We start from the raw sequence: 12,614 nt of genomic DNA on the forward strand, positions 1-12,614 counted from the left end.
GTTGCACGGAGGTCTGCCAAGTGTTTGAAAGAAACAAAGAAAAGTTGTCCAAAACAGCTTCCAATCGAATGTTCATGTGATTGGAAAAGTCAGGAAAGTGGTAAGGTACTGTTTTCTATCAGTTGGCAAGCTGCGCACACAATCCCAGTGTTGTACAGCTTCCTTCTTCACCTTTCCGATGCTGCCGCTCTCTCCGGCTCCCGGAGCCGAAGAAGCGGCTTCTTCGCGCAAAGGCGATTGTACCGCTCACAGTGCTCTCTTAGCGCCGCTTCTGCCGAAAGAAGCCCGGGAGCGGCGCTTAGCTCCGGAGAGCATCGTCCCTTCGTCTTTAGCGTCTTTTGTGGTCTACATCCTAGCAGAAAGCTTTTCCACTCTGTCTGGCAAGGAAAACCTGCGCCAGCACAGAAAACATCTCCCATCGTGTTCTGGACGTTGTACGGAGGTCTGCCAAGTGTTTGACAAGAAGAGAAGAAAAGTTGTCCAAAACAGCTTCCAATCGAATATTCATGTGATTGGAAAAGTCAGGAAAGTGGTAAGGTACTGTTTTCTATCAGTTGGCAAGCTGCGCACACAATCCCAGTGTTGTACAGCTTCCTTCTTCACCTTTCCGATGCTGCCGCTCTCTCCGGCTCCCGGAGCCGAAGAAGCGGCTTCTTCGCGCAAAGACGATTGTACCGCTCACAGTGCTCTCTTAGCGCCGCTTCTGCCGAAAGAAGCCCGGGAGCGGCGCTTAGCTCCGGAGAGCATCGTACCTTCGTCTTTAGCGTCTTTTGTGGTCTACATCCTAGCAGAAAGCTTTTCCACTCTGTCTGGCAAGGAAAACCTGCGCCAGCGCAGAAAACATCTCCCATCGTGTTCTGGACGTTGCACGGAGGTCTGCCAAGTGTTTGCATAAAGAAATGAAAAGTTGTCCAAAATAACTTCCTATCGAATGTTCATGTGATTGGAAAGGTCAGGAAAGTGTAAGGTACTGTTTTCTATCAGTTGGCAAACTGCGCACACAATCCCAGTGTTGTACAGCTTCCTTCTTCACCTTTCCGATGCTGCCGCTCTCTCCGGCTCCCGGAGCCGAAGAAGCGGCTTCTTCGCGCAAAGACGATTGTACCGCTCACAGTGCTCTCTTAGCGCCGCTTCTGCCGAAAGAAGCCCGGGAGCGGCGCTTAGCTCCGGAGAGCCTCGTACCTTCGTCTTTAGCGTCTTTTGTGGTCTACATCCTAGCAGAAAGCTTTTCCACTCTGTCTGGCAAGGAAAACCTGCGCCAGCACAGAAAACATCTCCCATCGTGTTCTGGACGTTGCACGGAGGTCTGCCAAGTGTTTGAAAGAAACAAAGAAAAGTTGTCCAAAACAGCTTCCAATCGAATGTTCATGTGATTGGAAAAGTCAGGAAAGTGGTAAGGTACTGTTTTCTATCAGTTGGCAAGCTGCGCACACAAGCCCAGTGTTGTACAGCTTCCTTCTTCACCTTTCCGATGCTGCCGCTCTCTCCGGCTCCCGGAGCCGAAGAAGCGGCTTCCTCGCGCAACGACGATTGTACCGCTCACAGTGCTCTCTTAGCGCCGCTTCTGCCGAATGAAGCCCGGGAGCGGCGCTTAACTCCGGAGAGCCTCGTACCATCTTCTTTAGCGTCTTTTGTGGTCTACATCCTAGCAGAAAGCTTTTCCACTCTGTCTGGCAAGGAAAACCTGCGCCAGCGCAGAAAACATCTCCCATCGTGTTCTGGACGTTGCACGGAGGTCTGCCAAGTGTTTGCATAAAGAAATGAAAAGTTGTCCAAAATAACTTCCTATCGAATGTTCATGTGATTGGAAAGGTCAGGAAAGTGGTAAGGTACTGTTTTCTATCAGTTGGCAAGCTGCGCACACAATCCCAGTGTTGTACAGCTTCCTTCTTCACCTTTCCGATGCTGCCGCTCTCTCCGGCTCCCGGAGCCGAAGAAGCGGCTTCTTCGCGCAAAGACGATTGTACCGCTCACAGTGCTCTCTTAGCGCCGCTTCTGCCGAAAGAAGCCCGGGAGCGGCGCTTAACTCCGGAGAGCATCGTCCCTTCGTCTTTAGCGTCTTTTGTGGTCTACATCCTAGCAGAAAGCTTTTCCACTCTGTCTGGCAAGGAAAACCTGCGCCAGCACAGAAAACATCTCCCATCGTGTTCTGGACGTTGTACGGAGGTCTGCCAAGTGTTTGAAAGAAACAAAGAAAAGTTGTCCAAAACAGCTACCAATCGAAGATTCATGTGATTGGAAACGTCAGGAAAGTGTAAGGTACTGTTTTCTATCAGTTGGCAAGCTGCGCACACAAGCCCAGTGTTGTACAGCTTCCTTCTTCACCTTTCCGATGCTGCCGCTCTCTCCGGCTCCCGGAGCCGAAGAAGCGGCTTCTTCGCGCAAAGACGATTGTACCGCTCACAGTGCTCTCTTAGCGCCGCTTCTGCCGAAAGAAGCCCGGGAGCGGTGCTTAGCTCCGGAGAGCCTCGTCCCTTCGTCTTTAGCGTCTTTTGTGGTCTACATCCTAGCAGAAAGCTTTTCCACTCAGTCTGGCAAGGAAAACCTGCGCCAGCGCAGAAAACATCTCCCATCGTGTTCTGGACGTTGCACGGAGGTCTGCCAAGTGTTTGCATAAAGAAATGAAAAGTTGTCCAAAATAACTTCCTATCGAATGTTCATGTGATTGGAAAAGTCAGGAAAGTGGTAAGGTACTGTTTTCTATCAGTTGGCAAGCTGCGCACACAATCCCAGTGTTGTACAGCTTCCTTCTTCACCTTTCCGATGCTGCCGCTCTCTCCGGCTCCCGGAGCCGAAGAAGCGGCTTCTTCGCGCAAAGACGATTGTACCGGTCACAGTGCTCTCTTTCGCCGCTTCTGCCGAAAGAAGCCCGGGAGCGGTGCTTAGCTCCGGAGAGCCTCGTACCTTCGTCTTTAGCGTCTTTTGTGGTCTACATCCTAGCAGAAAGCTTTTCCACTCTGTCTGGCAAGGAAAACATGCGGAACACAGAAAACATCTCCCATCGTGTTCTGGACGTTGCACGGAGGTCTGCCAAGTGTTTGCATAAAGAAATGAAAAGTTGTCCAAAATAACTTCCTATCGAATGTTCATGTGATTGGAAAAGTCAGGAAAGTGGTAAGGTACTGTTTTCTATCAGTTGGCAAGCTGCGCACACAAGCCCAGTGTTGTACAGCTTCCTTCTTCACCTTTCCGATGCTGCCGCTCTCTCCGGCTCCCGGAGCCGAAGAAGCGGCTTCTTCGCGCAAAGACGATTGTACCGCTCACAGTGCTCTCTTAGCGCGGCTTCTGCCGAAAGAAGCCCGGGAGCGGCGCTTAGCTCCGGAGAGCATCGTACCTTCGTCTTTAGCGTCTTTTGTGGTCTACATCCTAGCAGAAAGCTTTTCCACTCAGTCTGGCAAGGAAAACCTGCGCCAGCGCAGGAAACATCTCCCATCGTGTTCTGGACGTTGCACGGAGGTCTGCCAAGTGTTTGCATAACGAAATGAAAAGTTGTCCAAAATAACTTCCTATCGAATGTTCATGTGATTGGAAAAGTCAGGAAAGTGGTAAGGTACTGTTTTCTATCAGTTGGCAAGCTGCGCACACAATCCCAGTGTTGTACAGCTTCCTTCTTCACCTTTCCGATGCTGCCGCTCTCTCCGGCTCCCGGAGCCGAAGAAGCGGCTTCTTCGCGCAAAGACGATTGTACCGCTCACAGTGCTCTCTTAGCGCGGCTTCTGCCGAAAGAAGCCCGGGAGCGGCGCTTAGCTCCGGAGAGCATCGTACCTTCGTCTTTAGCGTCTTTTGTGGTCTACATCCTAGCAGAAAGCTTTTCCACTCAGTCTGGCAAGGATAACCTGCGCGAGCACAGAAAACATCTCCCATTGTGTTCTGGACGTTGTACGGAGGTCTGCCAAGTGTTTGACAAGAAGAGAGGAAAAGTTGTCCAAAACAGCTTCCAATCGAATATTCCTGTGATTGGAAAAGTCAGGAAAGTGGTAAGGTACTGTTTTCTATCAGTTGGCAAGCTGCGCACACAAGCCCAGTGTTGTACAGCTTCCTTCTTCACCTTTCCGATGCTGCCGCTCTCTCCGGCTCCCGGAGCCGAAGAAGCGGCTTCTTCGCGCAAAGACGATTGTACCGCTCACAGTGCTCTCTTAGCGCCGCTTCTGCCGAAAGAAGCCCGGGAGCGGCGCTTAACTCCGGAGAGCATCGTCCCTTCGTCTTTAGCGTCTTTTGTGGTCTACATCCTAGCAGAAAGCTTTTCCACTCTGTCTGGCAAGGAAAACCTGCGCCAGCACAGAAAACATCTCCCATCGTGTTCTGGACGTTGCACGGAGGTCTGCCAAGTGTTTGAAAGAAACAAAGAAAAGTTGTCCAAAACAGCTTCCAATCGAATGTTCATGTGATTGGAAAAGTCAGGAGAGTGGTAAGGTACTGTTTTCTATCAGTTGGCAAGCTGCGCACACAATCCCAGTGTTGTACAGCTTCCTTCTTCACCTTTCCGATGCTGCCGCTCTCTCCGGCTCCCGGAGCCGAAGAAGCGGCTTCTTCGCGCAAAGACGATTGTACCGCTCACAGTGCTCTCTTAGCGCGGCTTCTGCCGAAAGAAGCCCGGGAGCGGTGCTTAGCTCCGGAGAGCATCGTCCCTTCGTCTTTAGCGTCTTTTGTGGTCTACATCCTAGCAGAAAGCTTTTCCACTCTGTCTGGCAAGGAAAACCTGCGCCAGCACAGAAAACATCTCCCATCGTGTTCTGGACGTTGCACGGAGGTCTGCCAAGTGTTTGAAAGAAACAAAGAAAAGTTGTCCAAAACAGCTTCCAATCGAATATTCATGTGATTGGAAAAGTCAGGAAAGTGGTAAGGTACTGTTTTCTATCAGTTGGCAAGCTGCGCACACAATCCCAGTGTTGTACAGCTTCCTTCTTCACCTTTCCGATGCTGCCGCTCTCTCCGGCTCCCGGAGCCGAAGAAGCGGCTTCTTCGCGCAAAGGCGATTGTACCGCTCACAGTGCTCTCTTAGCGCCGCTTCTGCCGAAAGAAGCCCGGGAGCGGTGCTTAGCTCCGGAGAGCCTCGTCCCTTCGTCTTTAGCGTCTTTTGTGGTCTACATCCTAGCAGAAAGCTTTTCCACTCTGGCAAGGATAACCTGCGCCAGCGCAGAAAACATCTCCCATCGTGTTCTGGACGTTGCACGGAGGTCTGCCAAGTGTTTGCATAAAGAAATGAAAAGTTGTCCAAAATAACTTCCTATCGATTGTTCATGTGATTGGAAAAGTCAGGAAAGTGGTAAGGTACTGTTTTCTATCAGTTGGCAAGCTGCGCACACAATCCCAGTGTTGTACAGCTTCCTTCTTCACCTTTCCGATGCTGCCGCTCTCTCCGGCTCCCGGAGCCGAAGAAGCGGCTTCTTCGCGCAAAGACGATTGTACCGCTCACAGTGCTCTCTTAGCGCGGCTTCTGCCGAAAGAAGCCCGGGAGCGGTGCTTAGCTCCGGAGAGCATCGTACCTTCGTCTTTAGCGTCTTTTGTGGTCTACATCCTAGCAGAAAGCTTTTCCACTCTGTCTGGCAAGGAAAACCTGCGCCAGCACAGAAAACATCTCCCATCGTGTTCTGGACGTTGCACGGAGGTCTGCCAAGTGTTTGAAAGAAACAAAGAAAAGTTGTCCAAAACAGCTTCCAATCGAATGTTCATGTGATTGGAAAAGTCAGGAAAGTGGTAAGGTACTGTTTTCTATCAGTTGGCAAGCTGCGCACACAATCCCAGTGTTGTACAGCTTCCTTCTTCACCTTTCCGATGCTGCCGCTCTCTCCGGCTCCCGGAGCCGAAGAAGCGGCTTCTTCGCGCAAAGGCGATTGTACCGCTCACAGTGCTCTCTTAGCGCGGCTTCTGCCGAAAGAAGCCCGGGAGCGGCGCTTAGCTCCGGAGAGCATCGTCCCTTCGTCTTTAGCGTCTTTTGTGGTCTACATCCTAGCAGAAAGCTTTTCCACTCTGTCTGGCAAGGAAAACCTGCGCCAGCACAGAAAACATCTCCCATCGTGTTCTGGACGTTGTACGGAGGTCTGCCAAGTGTTTGACAAGAAGAGAAGAAAAGTTGTCCAAAACAGCTTCCAATCGAATATTCATGTGATTGGAAAAGTCAGGAAAGTGGTAAGGTACTGTTTTCTATCAGTTGGCAAGCTGCGCACACAATCCCAGTGTTGTACAGCTTCCTTCTTCACCTTTCCGATGCTGCCGCTCTCTCCGGCTCCCGGAGCCGAAGAAGCGGCTTCTTCGCGCAAAGACGATTGTACCGCTCACAGTGCTCTCTTAGCGCCGCTTCTGCCGAAAGAAGCCCGGGAGCGGCGCTTAGCTCCGGAGAGCATCGTACCTTCGTCTTTAGCGTCTTTTGTGGTCTACATCCTAGCAGAAAGCTTTTCCACTCTGTCTGGCAAGGAAAACCTGCGCCAGCGCAGAAAACATCTCCCATCGTGTTCTGGACGTTGCACGGAGGTCTGCCAAGTGTTTGCATAAAGAAATGAAAAGTTGTCCAAAATAACTTCCTATCGAATGTTCATGTGATTGGAAAGGTCAGGAAAGTGTAAGGTACTGTTTTCTATCAGTTGGCAAACTGCGCACACAATCCCAGTGTTGTACAGCTTCCTTCTTCACCTTTCCGATGCTGCCGCTCTCTCCGGCTCCCGGAGCCGAAGAAGCGGCTTCTTCGCGCAAAGACGATTGTACCGCTCACAGTGCTCTCTTAGCGCCGCTTCTGCCGAAAGAAGCCCGGGAGCGGCGCTTAGCTCCGGAGAGCCTCGTACCTTCGTCTTTAGCGTCTTTTGTGGTCTACATCCTAGCAGAAAGCTTTTCCACTCAGTCTGGCAAGGAAAACCTGCGCCAGCACAGAAAACATCTCCCATCGTGTTCTGGACGTTGCACGGAGGTCTGCCAAGTGTTTGAAAGAAACAAAGAAAAGTTGTCCAAAACAGCTTCCAATCGAATGTTCATGTGATTGGAAAAGTCAGGAAAGTGGTAAGGTACTGTTTTCTATCAGTTGGCAAGCTGCGCACACAAGCCCAGTGTTGTACAGCTTCCTTCTTCACCTTTCCGATGCTGCCGCTCTCTCCGGCTCCCGGAGCCGAAGAAGCGGCTTCTTCGCGCAAAGACGATTGTACCGCTCACAGTGCTCTCTTAGCGCCGCTTCTGCCGAAAGAAGCCCGGGAGCGGTGCTTAGATCCGGAGAGCCTCGTCCCTTCGTCTTTAGCGTCTTTTGTGGTCTACATCCTAGCAGAAAGCTTTTCCACTCAGTCTGGCAAGGAAAACCTGCGCCAGCGCAGAAAACATCTCCCATCGTGTTCTGGACGTTGCACGGAGGTCTGCCAAGTGTTTGCATAAAGAAATGAAAAGTTGTCCAAAATAACTTCCTATCGAATGTTCATGTGATTGGAAAAGTCAGGAAAGTGGTAAGGTACTGTTTTCTATCAGTTGGCAAGCTGCGCACACAAGCCCAGTGTTGTACAGCTTCCTTCTTCACCTTTCCGATGCTGCCGCTCTCTCCGGCTCCCGGAGCCGAAGAAGCGGCTTCTTCACGCAAAGACGATTGTACCGCTCACAGTGCTCTCTTAGCGCGGCTTCTGCCGAAAGAAGCCCGGGAGCGGCGCTTAGCTCCGGAGAGCATCGTACCTTCGTCTTTAGCGTCTTTTGTGGTCTACATCCTAGCAGAAAGCTTTTCCACTCAGTCTGGCAAGGAAAACCTGCGCCAGCGCAGGAAACATCTCCCATCGTGTTCTGGACGTTGCACGGAGGTCTGCCAAGTGTTTGCATAACGAAATGAAAAGTTGTCCAAAATAACTTCCTATCGAATGTTCATGTGATTGGAAAAGTCAGGAAAGTGGTAAGGTACTGTTTTCTATCAGTTGGCAAGCTGCGCACACAATCCCAGTGTTGTACAGCTTCCTTCTTCACCTTTCCGATGCTGCCGCTCTCTCCGGCTCCCGGAGCCGAAGAAGCGGCTTCTTCGCGCAAAGACGATTGTACCGCTCACAGTGCTCTCTTAGCGCCGCTTCTGCCGAAAGAAGCCCGGGAGCGGTGCTTAGCTCCGGAGAGGCTCGTACCTTCGTCTTTAGCGTCTTTTGTGGTCTACATCCTAGCAGAAAGCTTTTCCACTCTGTCTGGCAAGGATAACCTGCGCCAGCACAGAAAACATCTCCCATCGTGTTCTGGACGTTGTACGGAGGTCTGCCAAGTGTTTGCATAAAGAAATGAAAAGTTGTCCAAAATAACTTCCTATCGAATGTTCATGTGATTGGAAAAGTCAGGAAAGTGGTAAGGTACTGTTTTCTATCAGTTGGCAAGCTGCGCACACAATCCCAGTGTTGTACAGCTTCCTTCTTCACCTTTCCGATGCTGCCGCTCTCTCCGGCTCCCGGAGCCGAAGAAGCGGCTTCTTCGCGCAAAGACGATTGTACCGCTCACAGTGCTCTCTTAGCGCCGCTTCTGCCGAAAGAAGCCCGGGAGCGGCGCTTAGCTCCGGAGAGCATCGTACCTTCGTCTTTAGCGTCTTTTGTGGTCTACATCCTAGCAGAAAGCTTTTCCACTCTGTCTGGCAAGGAAAACCTGCGCAAGCACAGAAAACATCTCCCATCGTGTTCTGGACGTTGCACGGATGTCTACCAAGTGTTTGAAAGAAACAAAGAAAAGTTGTCCAAAACAGCTTCCAATCGAATATTCATGTGATTGGAAAAGTCAGGAAAGTGGTAAGGTACTGTTTTCTATCAGTTGGCAAGCTGCGCACACAATCCCAGTGTTGTACAGCTTCCTTCTTCACCTTTCCGATGCTGCCGCTCTCTCCGGCTCCCGGAGCCGAAGAAGCGGCTTCTTCGCGCAAAGGCGATTGTACCGCTCACAGTGCTCTCTTAGCGCCGCTTCTGCCGAAAGAAGCCCGGGAGCGGTGCTTAGCTCCGGAGAGCCTCGTACCTTCGTCTTTAGCGTCTTTTGTGGTCTACATCCTAGCAGAAAGCTTTTCCACTCTGTCTGGCAAGGAAAACCTGCGCCAGCGCAGAAAACATCTCCCATCGTGTTCTGGACGTTGCACGGAGGTCTGCCAAGTGTTTGCATAAAGAAATGAAAAGTTGTCCAAAATAACTTCCTATCGAATGTTCATGTGATTGGAAAAGTCAGGAAAGTGGTAAGGTACTGTTTTCTATCAGTTGGCAAGCTGCGCACACAATCCCAGTGTTGTACAGCTTCCTTCTTCACCTTTCCGATGCTGCCGCTCTCTCCGGCTCCCGGAGCCGAAGAAGCGGCTTCTTCGCGCAAAGACGATTGTACCGCTCACAGTGCTCTCTTAGCGCCGCTTCTGCCGAAAGAAGCCCGGGAGCGGCGCTTAGCTCCGGAGAGCATCGTACCTTCGTCTTTAGCGTCTTTTGTGGTCTACATCCTAGCAGAAAGCTTTTCCACTCAGTCTGGCAAGGATAACCTGCGCCAGCACAGAAAACATCTCCCATTGTGTTCTGGACGTTGTACGGAGGTCTGCCAAGTGTTTGACAAGAAGAGAGGAAAAGTTGTCCAAAACAGCTTCCAATCGAATATTCCTGTGATTGGAAAAGTCAGGAAAGTGGTAAGGTACTGTTTTCTATCAGTTGGCAAGCTGCGCACACAATCCCAGTGTTGTACAGCTTCCTTCTTCACCTTTCCGATGCTGCCGCTCTCTCCGGCTCCCGGAGCCGAAGAAGCGGCTTCTTCGCGCAAAGACGATTGTACCGCTCACAGTGCTCTCTTAGCGCCGCTTCTGCCGAAAGAAGCCCGGGAGCGGCGCTTAACTCCGGAGAGCATCGTCCCTTCGTCTTTAGCGTCTTTTGTGGTCTACATCCTAGCAGAAAGCTTTTCCACTCTGTCTGGCAAGGAAAACCTGCGCCAGCACAGAAAACATCTCCCATCGTGTTCTGGACGTTGCACGGAGGTCTGCCAAGTGTTTGAAAGAAACAAAGAAAAGTTGTCCAAAACAGCTTCCAATCGAATGTTCATGTGATTGGAAAAGTCAGGAGAGTGGTAAGGTACTGTTTTCTATCAGTTGGCAAGCTGCGCACACAATCCCAGTGTTGTACAGCTTCCTTCTTCACCTTTCCGATGCTGCCGCTCTCTCCGGCTCCCGGAGCCGAAGAAGCGGCTTCTTCGCGCAAAGACGATTGTACCGGTCACAGTGCTCTCTTAGCGCGGCTTCTGCCGAAAGAAGCCCGGGAGTGGTGCTTAGCTATGGAGAGCATCGTACCTTCGTCTTTAGCGTCTTTTGTGGTCTACATCCTAGCAGAAAGCTTTTCCACTCTGTCTGGCAAGGATAACCTGCGCCAGCACAGAAAACATCTCCCATCGTGTTCTGGACGTTGTACGGAGGTCTGCCAAGTGTTTGCATAAAGAAATGAAAAGTTGTCCAAAATAACTTCCTATCGAATGTTGATGTGATTGGAAAAGTCAGGAAAGTGGTAAGGTACTGTTTTCTATCAGTTGGCAAGCTGCGCACACAATCCCAGTGTTGTACAGCTTCCTTCTTCACCTTTCCGATGCTGCCGCTCTCTCCGGCTCCCGGAGCCGAAGAAGCGGCTTCTTCGCGCAAAGACGATTGTACCGCTCACAGTGCTCTCTTAGCGCCGCTTCTGCCGAAAGAAGCCCGGGAGCGGCGCTTAGCTCCGGAGAGCATCGTACCTTCGTCTTTAGCGTCTTTTGTGGTCTACATCCTAGCAGAAAGCTTTTCCACTCTGTCTGGCAAGGAAAACCTGCGCCAGCGCAGAAAACATCTCCCATCGTGTTCTGGACGTTGCACGGAGGTCTGCCAAGTGTTTGCATAAAGAAATGAAAAGTTGTCCAAAATAACTTCCTATCGAATGTTCATGTGATTGGAAAGGTCAGGAAAGTGTAAGGTACTGTTTTCTATCAGTTGGCAAGCTGCGCACACAATCCCAGTGTTGTACAGCTTCCTTCTTCACCTTTCCGATGCTGCCGCTCTCTCCGGCTCCCGGAGCCGAAGAAGCGGCTTCTTCGCGCAAAGACGATTGTACCGCTCACAGTGCTCTCTTAGCGCCGCTTCTGCCGAAAGAAGCCCGGGAGCGGCGCTTAGCTCCGGAGAGCCTCGTCCCTTCGTCTTTAGCGTCTTTTGTGGTCTACATCCTAGCAGAAAGCTTTTCCACTCAGTCTGGCAAGGAAAACCTGCGCCAGCACAGAAAACATCTCCCATCGTGTTCTGGACGTTGCACGGATGTCTGCCAAGTGTTTGAAAGAAACAAAGAAAAGTTGTCCAAAACAGCTTCCAATCGAATGTTCATGTGATTGGAAAAGTCAGGAAAGTGGTAAGGTACTGTTTTCTATCAGTTGGCAAGCTGCGCACACAATCCCAGTGTTGTACAGCTTCCTTCTTCACCTTTCCGATGCTGCCGCTCTCTCCGGCTCCCGGAGCCGAAGAAGCGGCTTCTTCGCGCAAAGGCGATTGTACCGCTCACAGTGCTCTCTTAGCGCCGCTTCTGCCGAAAGAAGCCCGGGAGCGGTGCTTAGCTCCGGAGAGCCTCGTACCTTCGTCTTTAGCGTCTTTTGTGGTCTACATCCTAGCAGAAAGCTTTTCCACTCTGTGTGGCAAGGAAAACCTGCGCCAGCGCAGAAAACATCTCCCATCGTGTTCTGGACGTTGCACGGAGGTCTGCCAAGTGTTTGCATAAAGAAATGAAAAGTTGTCCAAAATAACTTCCTATCGAATGTTCATGTGATTGGAAAAGTCAGGAAAGTGGTAAGGTACTGTTTTCTATCAGTTGGCAAGCTGCGCACACAATCCCAGTGTTGTACAGCTTCCTTCTTCACCTTTCCGATGCTGCCGCTCTCTCCGGCTCCCGGAGCCGAAGAAGCGGCTTCTTCGCGCAAAGACGATTGTACCGCTCACAGTGCTCTCTTAGCGCCGCTTCTGCCGAAAGAAGCCCGGGAGCGGCGCTTAGCTCCGGAGAGCATCGTACCTTCGTCTTTAGCGTCTTTTGTGGTCTACATCCTAGCAGAAAGCTTTTCCACTCAGTCTGGCAAGGATAACCTGCGCCAGCACAGAAAACATCTCCCATTGTGTTCTGGACGTTGTACGGAGGTCTGCCAAGTGTTTGACAAGAAGAGAGGAAAAGTTGTCCAAAACAGCTTCCAATCGAATATTCCTGTGATTGGAAAAGTCAGGAAAGTGGTAAGGTACTGTTTTCTATCAGTTGGCAAGCTGCGCACACAATCCCAGTGTTGTACAGCTTCCTTCTTCACCTTTCCGATGCTGCCGCTCTCTCCGGCTCCCGGAGCCGAAGAAGCGGCTTCTTCGCGCAAAGACGATTGTACCGCTCACAGTGCTCTCTTAGCGCCGCTTCTGCCGAAAGAAGCCCGGGAGCGGCGCTTAACTCCGGAGAGCATCGTCCCTTCGTCTTTAGCGTCTTTTGTGGTCTACATCCTAGCAGAAAGCTTTTCCACTCTGTCTGGCAAGGAAAACCTGCGCCAGCACAGAAAACATCTCCCATCGTGTTCTGGACGTTGCACGGAGGTCTGCCAAGTGTTTGAAAGAAACAAAGAAAAGTTGTCCAAAACAGCTTCCAATCGAATGTTCATGTGATTGGAAAAGTCAGGAGAGTGGTAAGGTACTGTTTTCTATC

This window comes from Ammospiza caudacuta, chromosome 15 (assembly GCF_027887145.1).
Source record: "Ammospiza caudacuta isolate bAmmCau1 chromosome 15, bAmmCau1.pri, whole genome shotgun sequence".
In the NCBI taxonomy this organism is placed as follows: Eukaryota; Metazoa; Chordata; class Aves; order Passeriformes; family Passerellidae; genus Ammospiza; species Ammospiza caudacuta.